At 40.6% G+C, this 12393-nt stretch overlaps 1 protein-coding gene across 7 annotated transcripts in view; it reads right to left on the bottom strand.

Moving 5' to 3' along the window:
• Window positions 1-12393, bottom strand: part of arhgap28 (Rho GTPase activating protein 28) — a 227636-nt gene that overhangs the window by 133357 nt on the left and 81886 nt on the right. The window contains exon 1 of one of the 7 annotated variants that reach the window (XM_072259313.1): window positions 636-697. The exons of the other annotated variants lie outside the window; for them this stretch is intronic. The gene's annotated coding sequence lies outside the window, so the exon portion shown is untranslated. Of the gene's footprint in view, window positions 1-635; window positions 698-12393 lie in introns of those variants that run through there. 7 annotated transcript variants of the gene reach the window in all.

Genomic DNA, 12393 nt, shown 5'->3' on the forward strand with positions numbered 1-12393 from the left:
ATTCTGAAAAAGTCTTAGAGATATTATATATATATACGGTGCTTAAGGCTTTTGCACGGTTTTGTGTTTGCCAACGTGCCGCGGAGAGTGAGTTTGTAAATCCGACGGGAGCAAAGAATGTTGGAATCGCGAGCGGGGTGTGGGACAGGTGGCAGAGAAGGAATGCTGGTGTGCAGAATGGCATGGCTGCAGACACAACCAGCCCTGAGACACCAGGTGAGGTCATTTGATTCCTAACAACTGGTTTGTCAATCATTACATACTATCTCTCTGGTGCATCCCGCTCCATCCACTTCCTCTTCCCCATTTCCCAACCAGGATTCTCCTCTCCCTGTCCCCTTCCCACTCTCAGTCCACAATACAGACCCACATCAGAATCAAGTTTATCATCACTCACATATGTAATGAAATTTGATTCTCTTTCTGCAGCAGTACAGTGCAAAACCACCACAGTACTTTGACATATAAGCCATTCTCCAAGAAATACTTTCTCAATACAGCAAGGAATGACAGATGTCCCAATATTCTAAATGATAACAAATGAAAGACACCCGTATTTTGTTATTAGCAGGGGTTTTAAGCAGTTGAACAGAAATAAATTCAAGAATAGTTCAGCTATGTGCTTCCAAACATACCCAAGTAATTAGTCACTATGCAGCTGCCTCTGGAGTATTGGTTCATTCCATCTTTAGTGTCAGATCTTAGTTCATCTGATTAAGGACTCAAATAATCTGATAAAGATAGAAAGAAAGGGGATGTTTGGACAGTAGTCAGGGAACATCAATCAACAGAAAATAAAGAACATTATTTATGTTTTCTTAACCTTTTTACACGAGTCAAGGAGGGAATTGCAGGTAGTACAATTGGGATAATTAACTGGCACAGAGTCCTTAGCAAACTCGAGTCATTCCTCAGTCACACATATACTCACTATGTGTCAAATGAACCACACTACATGTCATGATCTGCACAAGGTGCTTGTCTATTCCACTGTATCCACCAGTAGTCAATAACCGACAATGAAGTTCTTCTAATCCATTTTGGTACCGTTGGTAAGATTTTAAATTCCTCCCTGTAACTATACTGGGAAGATGGAGATACATCAAGGTAACAGGCCCTTCTGGCCCAACAAGACCCTAGGTGACTACCTGCTAACCCATACGTCCTTGGAATGTAGGAGGAAACTGGAGCACCCAGAGGAATCCCATGCAGTGCACGTACAAGCTCCTTACATACAACCGAAGGATTGAACCTGGATCACTGGTGCCCCAATAGTAAAATGCTAACCACGACACTACTGGGCTGTGTAATTTATTCTTCTCACCTTCGCTAACAGCATCTCCACGCCCACAGCTCAGCTTCCAAGGAATACAATGGTACTTGAGTTCATAGAAATATCCCCACCTTCAGTTTCCATTCTGAATTGGAAACATATCATCACTCCATCTCCACTGGCTTTCAGTCTTGGAGCTCCCTATCTTGTGGGACTGTAACAGATCAAAAAGGGTGGCTCGCCCTTTCCAAGTTAGGTACGGATAGTCACCATATTCCAGCCTTGTCATTGACCCCTACACCCTGTAAATTGAATAAAGGCCCCACAGTTTAAAGTTACATTCTACTTTAAACTTAGAATATGGAATAGTTCAGCCATTTGGCCCATGATGTTGTACCAACCTTTTAACTAATACAGCCCTCCCACATAACAATCCATTGTTATTTTCATCCATGAGCCTATCTAAGAATCTTTTAAATGTTCCAACTGCATCTGCTGCTCCCACTGCCCCAGTAGCATGTTCCGTGTGCCTGTTAAACATTTAGTAATGTTCCATATCTATACATTCAACTCTTAGCTACTTCACTGCCAGGCTGAAAAAAAATACTTTTCTACATTCTTTCACAGGAACTGAGGTAAGAGCTTCTTGGGATTAATCCTTTGTTTAGACTCTACAGTGATTCAAGCTTTTAAATGTCTCACTTTTCTCTGTCCTAGGAATAGATGTATTTTCAAGGACTGTGTGATTAGGGAGCTAGAAAGTGAGATCACAATCTTTGGTGAATTATATTCTACATGGTTCACTATTTCATTGTTTACTGCTGCACTGCATTAGTTTCAGATGTTTCTCATTGAGTGTACAGAGTCACCTGGATGTACTTATGTTTCGTCCATGGTTATTTCAGTCACATTCTATCCTTCTTAAATGCAGCACTTTACATTGCCCGAGATTAAATTTCATCTGCTATCAACCTCTATTTGAATACTTTCTCTATTTCAATTTGAGCTGGTTCTACCCTTTCTACTGACCTTCCTCGTTTGTAGTGTATATTTGAGCAGCAAGCACCAAGGTTACAAATCCAGTTGAGCTCTAAAGAAATAAAATAACAACAATCCCAACATCAGGCCTTGACATTCAGATCAGTACTGCTACCAACTTGGTCACAATAACCACCCAGACCGATTCTTATCCAGTTCCCACAGATTTAATTAATAATCTGTAATGCAGAACTTTTAACAAGAGCTTTTTAAAAGTTTCATAGATGCTAAGTCACTGGGTTTACCACAGTCCATTTCACTTGCAGCTTCCTCAAGAGTTCAAAGGAATCTGAACCTTCCCCCTCAGATATCTGAACCTTTCCAGACCTTCTGCTGTCAACAAGCTGATCCCCAATTTTAATTCACAGCAAGTATCACAATCACTTCATTACACACTTTCAAGGTGCATTCTTATTGGGCTTGGCTGCTCCTGTGTTTAAATAATAAACAGTTCTTGCGTGGTCTTCATTCACTGAAAGGTAAGCAATCTGAAACAGTAACTTTGTTCTCTGTCCACAAATGCTGCCTGATCTGCTGAGTATTTCCAGCATCCCCTGCTTTTAGTACAGAGTTCTCGAAATTCTCAGTGTAAGTCTCAATGATTTGCGCCTAGGTACAGCTGAGCAAATGTCTTCTGTGCCCTGTTAAATATTAATCCTCAGCCTTGCTCTTGCCTGTACTGTATTATCCTGCTGTGTGTATCATAACAATTTCTGAAGATAAAGTCAGAACATGTGCTGCAATGTCTTCCTTGAAAAGACAAAATATTAAAAAAAACACTCAGTGCATTATATCAGCGGTCCCCAACCACCGGGCCGTGAGGAAACAATATGATTTGGCGATATGAGTCAGCTGCACCTTTCCTCGTTCCCTGTCACAGCCACTGCTGAGCTTGAACGCACGCGAGGTCATTAAGCGCGCGTCATCCATGTCAGCGTGGGAAGGAGATCAACTCCTCGAGCTTGCAAATGACAGCGGGCTGAAAAGTATGTTTGACATAACATCTCTGCCAGCATTCTGGATCAAAGTCAAGGCTAAATATCCTGAGATAGCCACAAAAGCACTGAAAACGTTGCTTCCATTTCCAACATATCTCTGCAATGAATACAACGAAAACTAAATTACAGAATAGACTGGACACAAGGAACCCCCTTCGAGTATCGCTGTCTCCCATCACCCCTCGATGGGACCGTCTTGTTGCAGGAAAACAAGCCCAGGGCTCCCACTGATTCAGCGATATTGGTGTGTTGCAATGATTTTATATGTTCATACGGGGAAAATATGTGCTGTGTGTTTAATATCCAAACGATACTTAAAATGTTATGATGCTATTGACTTACTTATATAACCATATAACAATTACAGCACGGAAACAGGCCATCTCTGCCCTTCTAGTCCGTGCCGTCCCACTGACCTGCACTCAGCCCATAACCCTCCATTCCTTTCCTGTCCATATAGCTATCCAATTTAACTTTAAATGATAATATCGAACCTGTTTCTGCCACTTCTACTGGAAGTTCGTTAAACACTTACTTCAAGCTCCCCTGTTCTCCCCGATAATTGACATCGCTATATTCATGCGAGGAAAATATGCACTGTATGTTTAATATTAAATTCATTAGATAAACCCTTTTAGAAACGAAATTGAGTGTGTTAGCCACTTATCAGCGATATTCCAGTCGTGATTAACAACCTCCGCCCCCCCGCAACAGAATTGCCAAAAACGATTTGTAAAAGAAAATCGGCACGTGCAAATCACGCATGCGCACTGGTGCCCGTGCAAGGCTTCACGGTCATTGTAGTCTTTCTCTGGGTAAACGCAACGTATTTGACCGCTACTCTTGTCCGTTGGCAACCACCCCTCCCCCCCCCCCGGTCAGCAAGACTATTGCCAATATGAAACCGGTCCGCAGTGCAAAAAAGGTTGGGGACCCCTGCGTTATATACACCTTTACCCCAGAAATGCTGAGTATTATAAAATCTTTTCTTTAAGTTACACAATCTGGCTTATACAATGCACAATTTTTCAACTTAACATATGCTAAATGCCCTAAATTTAAACCTACCACTTAGTCTATTACTTTGTGTCTAATATAAATGTTGAAGTTCAAAAGTTCAAAATAAATGTATTATTGAAGTACACAAATGTCATCATATACAACCCTGAGATTCATTTTCTTGCAGGCATACTCAATAAATCCATAATAGAATAATCACTATAATATAATCAATGAAAGACTACACCAGCTTGGATGTTCAACCAGGGTACAAAAGACAACAAACTGTGCAAATACAAAAAAGAAAGAATAATCAATTAATAAATAAGCAATAAATATTGAGAACATGAAATGAAGAGCCCTTGAAAGTGAGTCCATAGGTTAGAGGAACATATCAATGACGGGGGCAAGAGAAATTATTACTGGTTTCCTTCTCCAGACCTCAATAATGAGCTTCACCTTCTTAGTTTTAATATTAAATAAACACACTTTAGTAATTAACAGCAAATGTATTAATCAAGTATTAATCGAATGAAGTGCAGTTGAAAATGCAGTAATGTACATTTCTGAAGAAATAGGACTACATATATTGCATGATCTGCCACGTTGAACCATTTTCCACAAACATTAGACTTATCAAAGAATGTTTTCTATTAAGTTTCTGTAACACTACCAGTGACATAGCCACTACCATTCTGGGTTAGCAATGACATGGTCAGGTTATCTGAATGTGAAGTAGCTTTCCTGAGCTGATATTTGCAATGAAATTCAATCGTGCAAATTCTACAAAGGTGATGGCATTTAGGCTTTGAGCTCTCAAGTTCCCAAGAGCAAGGCTTCTACAACTCACCGCCATTGTTTCATCTGCAAAATAGACAACGAAAAATGATGAAATATGGAATTTTGTTTTAAGGAGCAGAGAGAATGTTTAAGAAAAGTGATACATGATATCACGCCATAAACATGCAAGGGTAACTGGACTCATGGGACTTTACAGAAAAAGGAAATAAGCATCCCTTTAACCAATCAGATTAACAGATGAGGAAATTAGTAATCACAGAACTGAGAAGCTTATATTAAATGTCATTTCAGATATATTCAAAAAGACAAACATGGATTGAATTGAGAAAAGAAAAAATAAAGGAAGTAAAACACAAAATCTACATGATTAAACATCTCTAACAAGTAGAATATGGTAGGTCAAGACACTGTATTTGACAAAGTTTTTTTGCCTCATATACAGGTGGCCCCCGTTTTCCGAACGTTCGCTTTACGACATCTCACTGTTACGAAAGACCTACATTAGTTAACTGTTTTTGCTAACAGAAGGTATTTTCACTGTTACAAAAAAGGCAGTGCGTGGAAATATCAGCCCATGAAAAAAAAAGCAGCATGTCATAAAGAGCAGCGCGTGCCGCGAGCAGCCGCTCTCCCCCTGATTCGGAACGGTATTCACGCCGGCATTGCTTAAACACGTGCCTGTGAGCAGCCGTTAGCAAGATGAGTTCTAAAGTATCAGAAAAGCCTAAAAGAACTCGTAAGGGTGTTACGCTTAGCGTAAAACTAGACATAATTAAGCGTTTTGATCGTGGTGAACGAAGTAAGGACAAAGTGAGTTTGGCTTGTGGAAGTTGATGAAGATGATGTTGAAGAGGTTTTGGCATCCCATGACCAAGGACTGATAGATGAAGAACTGATGTAACTGGAAGAGGAAAAGATAACAATCAGAACCGAATACAGTAGCAAACGGACTGAAGGTGAAGTCATCCAGGAACTGAACGTGAAGTACCTGCGTGAGATTTTCGCTGCAATGATAAAGTACGACTTTAATTTTGAAAGGGTACGTCGGTTTAAGGTATATTTGCAGGATGGTTTGAGTGCTTACAAAGAACTGTATGATAGAAAAATGCACAAGGCTAGCAGTCAAGCAAGCCTTCCACATCAGCTACAGCAGACAATGAACCTCAACCTTTGACATCTAGGCAGGCAATCATAGGAGAAGATGAGCTGCCTGCCCTGATTGATGATGAGATGACACCCCAGTGTCCCACCACCCCAATCCCCAGGTCGCGGACAGATACTGACTCGCGGAGAATGCAGCGGTAACGGAGGCACACAGCACAGCTTTAAGAAAAAAGCCGAAATAAACATGCTAATTAATTACGTGCCGGGCGGCACCTAATTAACTAGCTTGTTTATTTTGGCTTTTTTCTTAAAGATGTGCTGGATGTGTCCCGGCTACCGCTGTACCCCTACATGCTTCGTGGATCAGTATCGGGTCGCTGTCCGGAGGGTGGGGCCACTGCACCACCCAAACTCCAACGACTCAGCTGAACACACCATCATCAGTGTGCTCTGCGCTGTCCCAATTCCGGTAAGTGATACTACACTATACGTACATTATTTCTACTTTATATAGGCTGTGTATTTTTACATGTTATTTGGTATGATTTGGCAGTTTCATAGCTTAAGGGTTACTGGAGAGGGTGCTTCTGCCGAGAGCGCTTGCGTGAGATTTTCTGCCGAGAGCGCTTGCACCGTGTTTCAACCAACAGCGCTTGCCTGAGATTTTCGCTACGGAGATCTGTACAGGCAATCGTTGTAGAGAAGTATTTCTAATTCATATGGGCTGTGTATTTATCATATCATTCCTGCTTTTACTATATGTTACTGTTATTTTAGGTTTTATGTGTTATTTGGCATGATTCGGTAGGTTATTTTTGGGTCTGCGAACGCTCACAAATTTTTCCCATATAAATAAATGGTAATTGCTTCTTCGCTTTACGACATTCCGGCTTACGAACCATTTCATAGGAATGCTCTACCTTTGGATGCAGGGGAAACCTGTAGTTCATGAGCACTAGTTAAGTATTTGCAAATTTCCAAGAGAATCTCCAATAACTAATCTATAGCTAGTAAAATGTGAAATCTTGAAATGGTTTTATTCATATCCAAGATGTTAGAATTGCAACTTTAGATCATCAATGCATTTCAACCATGAGAAAGCTGGATTTGCAAAAGCACCATTTCAGTAACTGGAGGTCAAAAGCTATGGAAAACAACAAGTTACCAGAAATATTCAGTTCTGGTAGTATTGATAGAAACAGACACAGAATCAGATAGTCTGTAAAATGACGTAGACCAGAAAAATTAACTCTCTTTCTCCACAGATGCTGAGTATTTCTAGCATATTTTAGTTATATTTCAGAGATCCAATATCTAGAGAATTTTACTTTCTGACACCAGTAAATTGTGATATTTCATTTACTACTTCTCCTTCCATATGTACAGTGGAGGTTTCACGTAAGGAACAATGAGTTTTCCATTACTTTGGCAACAGAGTGCACTATGGATTGGGAAGAAATTAGAGTTAAAAGACTAACATTTCAGGAAGAACCGGGTAAAAGGGAAGTATTCAATATTATCCACATTTATTAAATGGTATTCTGATTAATATTTTTGTTAACAGCACTATTCTGACACCAGAGAGCTGTAATACTGTGACATTGCTGTTTTCCATGTTAAGTTACCCATGACTTACAAAATGGTTAACTTTTGACAAACACTATTTCCTATGTTGTTCCCCTGGACTCAAGGACAAAACAAAAATGTTAACTCAAAGAAGTGCTGAAATGAATGTAGCAAATCATTCCGTAGTTTGCTGACTATGGGTCCCTTGTAAATCAATATTTTTTGTCTTGCTTTTATTCTCAAACATAAATAACTTTGAGTAAAGAAAGCATAAAATGAATGGAAGATGGAAATCTGAAATAATATTCAGTTCCGTAAAGGCAAGTAAATAATTTTATGCATTTTGATAAAAGAATAGTAGTTAATTTCACTGAGTATTTGCATTTGAATTCTAAATGATGAGTACTGTTTCAGTGATGTTGAAAGGAAAGCTTCATCAATGGACTTTGAACATAGAACAGGACAGTACAGTACAGGCCCTTAGGCCAATGATTGTGTGCTAAACCTTCAACCAATTCCAAGATCAATCTAACTCCTCCCCCCCAAATAGCCCTCCATTTTTCTTTCATCATGTCTATCTAACAATCACTTAAAAGTCTCTAATTTATCTGCCTCTACCACTACCCCTGGTAGCGTGTTCCAGCACTCAGCACTCACCTCACACAGCTCTCTAGGTAAAAAAAAACACCTGTGACACTGTTGTTTTGTTACTCCAAAAATTAATTGAAAGAAAATATTACTATTTAATTATTTATGGTTTTATTACTATTTAATTATTATGGTGCAACTGTAACAAAAACCAGTTTCCCCCAGGATCAAAAAAGTATGACTATGACTATGTATGACTAAACAAGGGAGCCTTTGAAAATGTGTCCACTTAGTTATATTTCAATGACACGCTCCCTTATGACATAGTGGCGTAATGACGTATGCCATTCATGTACTTTGTACATATAACCCAAAATGAATTATGTAAACAAAGAATGCTTAATAAAGCAACATATTTACAATATTACTCAAATATTTTTGAGGTATTAAATACACTACAATCCTCCTGGCTTCACTCTAAACTCCTCACTCAACACAGAAAGCATCTCAATTCAAATATGTAACATATTGCTCTCTGGTCTCTCTCTCTCACATACACACACAGTTTTAATTGTCCCATTCAGATCTAAAGATTTAATTGTTGTAGAGGATTTCTTGTGGAAAATGCTTTACTGATGTGGATGGGGGAACTCACGCTGCTTGGCAGGAGTGAAACGATCTCAGGTTTGGGTTTCCTTCATGGTGGTTGTAAGAGTTGACCTTGGGACTGCAGGAACTGGTTCAGACAACTCTGGACACTTCTTTAATAATGGACTCTGCTCTCCTCAAGTGATCAATGTATCATCAGGCGCAATCTCCACTGTGTAGGAAAGTGGTCCTTAATCTTTCCAAGTGCCTTCTTTTGATCACCTCTGTAGTCCCACGCCAGGACTGTTTGTCCGGGAGTGAAACACTGAACCTCCTTGTTTGAGGAGTCCTCAATTTGTCTTTGTTGTTTGTTCTACATACACCTTCTGAGATTGGGTTTGAGGAGATCCAAGCACGAGTACAAAGGATGACCCAGGAACAGCATAACTGGTGAATTGTTGAATTGTGAAATGTGCCACATTGCGATACACAAGGAAAAACTTGGCCAGCTTTTGATTCAGTAATGTGTTCCGCTGACAACACTCACAGTGTATTCTTTAGACTCTAGACAAACCTTTCTGCCAAGCCACTTGTAGCTGGGTGATACAAGGCAGATGCAATACATCTTGCTCCATTCATTTTCAGGAATGACTGAAACTGTTCCACAACAAACTGTGGTCTATTGCCATTGACTAAGTGGTCCAGAACACTGGTCCTTGAGAAGAGTGTTGTTCTCAATATATCAACACTCCGTGAGGCTGTACTTGAGGCTAATGGGAACACTTCAGACCACTTTGTAGCTGCATCCACTACAACTGAGTAATTGGTACCCTTGAATGGTTCAGCAAAATCCCCATGAATCCTCTGCCAGGGATGGAGAGGCACTGCTTTTGGCATATTCTGGATGTGTTGGCATCCCAAACAATGCATGGTAAGCTGCACAAAATGCTGATCTATCCCAGGCCACCAGACAAGGCTTCACACAACGCATTCATTTTGACGACACCCAGATGACCAGCATATGGCTCCTCCAACACTTCAGTTCTCAGCTTGGATGGTACAACAACTGTCAATCCCCACATAAAGCATCTTCCGTCAAGGGCAAGTTTATCTCAGTGCTGGTAAAGAAATGGGGGAACTGGAATTTCTGCTGTACCTTCTAGCCATTTTGGGTTGCCAAAGTCACTGTCGGGTCTTTTCTGGTTTCCCTTTGTGTCATCTCCGCTGTAATAGGAAGACTTTCTATTTGTATTACGTCAAGAACAATGTCCTCCTTTTGTACATTTTTCAGGCATTTCCCTTTCCAAGGGCAAATGGGACAATCCATCAGCATTACCATGACTAGTCGTCCTCTTGAATTCAATCTTGTAATTGTGTTCTCCAAGAACAAAGCCCATCTCTGCATTCGTGCTGCTGCTCTTAGTGGAACACCCTTCCAGAGACTGAAAATGGACACTGGTGGTCGATGACTAGTAATGAGGGTAAACTCTCTCCCATACAAGTACTGGTTGAAACATTTTACACCCCAAACCAGACTCGTGGCCTCTCTATCAATCTGTGCTCAATTTTTCTCACAGTAGTAAGGGAACATGATTTAAAGACCATGTGGCATTCACTTCCATCACTCATCACATGTAGTACTGGTGCAGTCATGTCACAAGGTGAGACATTACAGGCAAGCTTCACTGGACGATGTGGATTATAATGAGTGAGTACAGTGTCTGCCATCACCATTGCTTTTGCCTTTTGGAAAGACAACTCACACAGCTTTGTTCATTTACTAGAACTAGGGGACACAGCCTCAAGATTCGGGGAAGTAGATTTAGGATGGAGATGAGGAGGAGCTGCTTTTCCCAGAGAGTGGCGAATCTGTGGAATTCTCTACCCAATGAAGCAGTGGAGGCCACCTCAATAAATATATTTAAGATAAGGTTGGATAGATTTTTGCATTGTAGGGGAATTAAAGGTTATGGGGAAAAGGCAGGTAGGTGGAGATGAGTCCATGGCCAGATTAGCCATGATCATATTGAATGGCAATGCAGGCTCCTATCTCTTATGTTATGTTCTTCTCAATCTGCGGCAATGAGCTCAAAGGGTGGAGCACAGTAGCCGAGTTTGGCAGGAACCTGTTATCGTCATTGACAAATCCTAAAAGAAGATCACAACTGTTACACGCCCTTGGGCATCCACCACTGCCTGCGCAGCCTTGCAGCACCTGGTTGAAGCTTTCTGCCAGACTGTAGGTGCAGATGCTACTCCAAAAATAAGCCTATTATAGCAATAAAGCCCTTTATGAGTGTTTATGGTGAGAAACACTTGAGTCTTTTTCCATCTCCATCTGTAAGTAGTGTTCAGCTAAGTCTACTTTGCTGAAGTATTTTCCTCCAGAAAGGTTTGCAAAGATACCCTATATCGTGGGCCGAGGGAATTGATCTACTTTCAGTACTGGGTTGATGGTGACCTTAAAATCACCATAGATCCTGACAGAGCCATTCGCCTTGGCTACTGGGACCACTGGACTGCCCGTAGGCTCCACACAATGTAGTCCACTGGTTACTTTATCATAGATGGTACAAGGAACCAGATGTGTTTGTAAAAGTTGGGTATGGCATTTTCACTTAGCACTATTTTACCCTTGATATGCTTGAGTTTTCCACTGAACACTGCTGTGGCATCATTCAGTACATTTCTTAATTTGCTTTCAGTTGACTCTGTTGCAGGGGATATGGCATGTAAATGGTGGAATTCCAATGAAGTTGTAGTGTTTCTTTCTTTCTCTCTCTCTCTTCCCCCCCCTTCTCCTCCCCCCCCCCCCCCAAAATGCTGTGCCTCCTGTTTTTACCACATGCAAGCCCAATGTGGCTTGCTGGACATTGTATTTCATTGTTACAAATGTAATTCCCACAGCTTATCCTTTCTCCATTGTAAGTTCGTCATTGGATATCTGTAGCCTTCAGTTCAGTATCTTTGAAACGCCATTCAGACTCATTTTGTGGAAAGACTAAGCCAGTGTCCAATTCCTTTTTAAACAATTCACCATTCACTTCTGGTCCAAGCCATATTGCTTGACTATTATAAGCTTTCACACTGTAAATATCAAGGCTACCCAGTCCTGGGTCACTCTCATCATTATCAGATTTTTCATCAACAGCAGGTAGTGCTCTTTTTGAAACTGCAACTTGACTTTTTAAACTTCTTTTCCCTGTGCAGTCCACTTATTTTTATCCGTCCAACATGCTCTTTGCCTGTGTCCTACTTTGTTGCATTTTCTGTAAGTTTTGCCTTGAAACCTGCCTTGCTTTGGTGTATGTCAGCCACTGCCACAAAAGGCAACTCAATTTGTTTGGCCAGGTAGGTTTCTGTTTAATCATTGCGATTTTGTTCACACTTATTTACATTCCAGACTGTAACTCAATTGTATCTCCAGCTGCTGTCTCC

This window comes from Mobula birostris, chromosome 1 (genome assembly GCF_030028105.1).
Source record: "Mobula birostris isolate sMobBir1 chromosome 1, sMobBir1.hap1, whole genome shotgun sequence".
NCBI lineage: Eukaryota > Metazoa > Chordata > Chondrichthyes > Myliobatiformes > Myliobatidae > Mobula > Mobula birostris.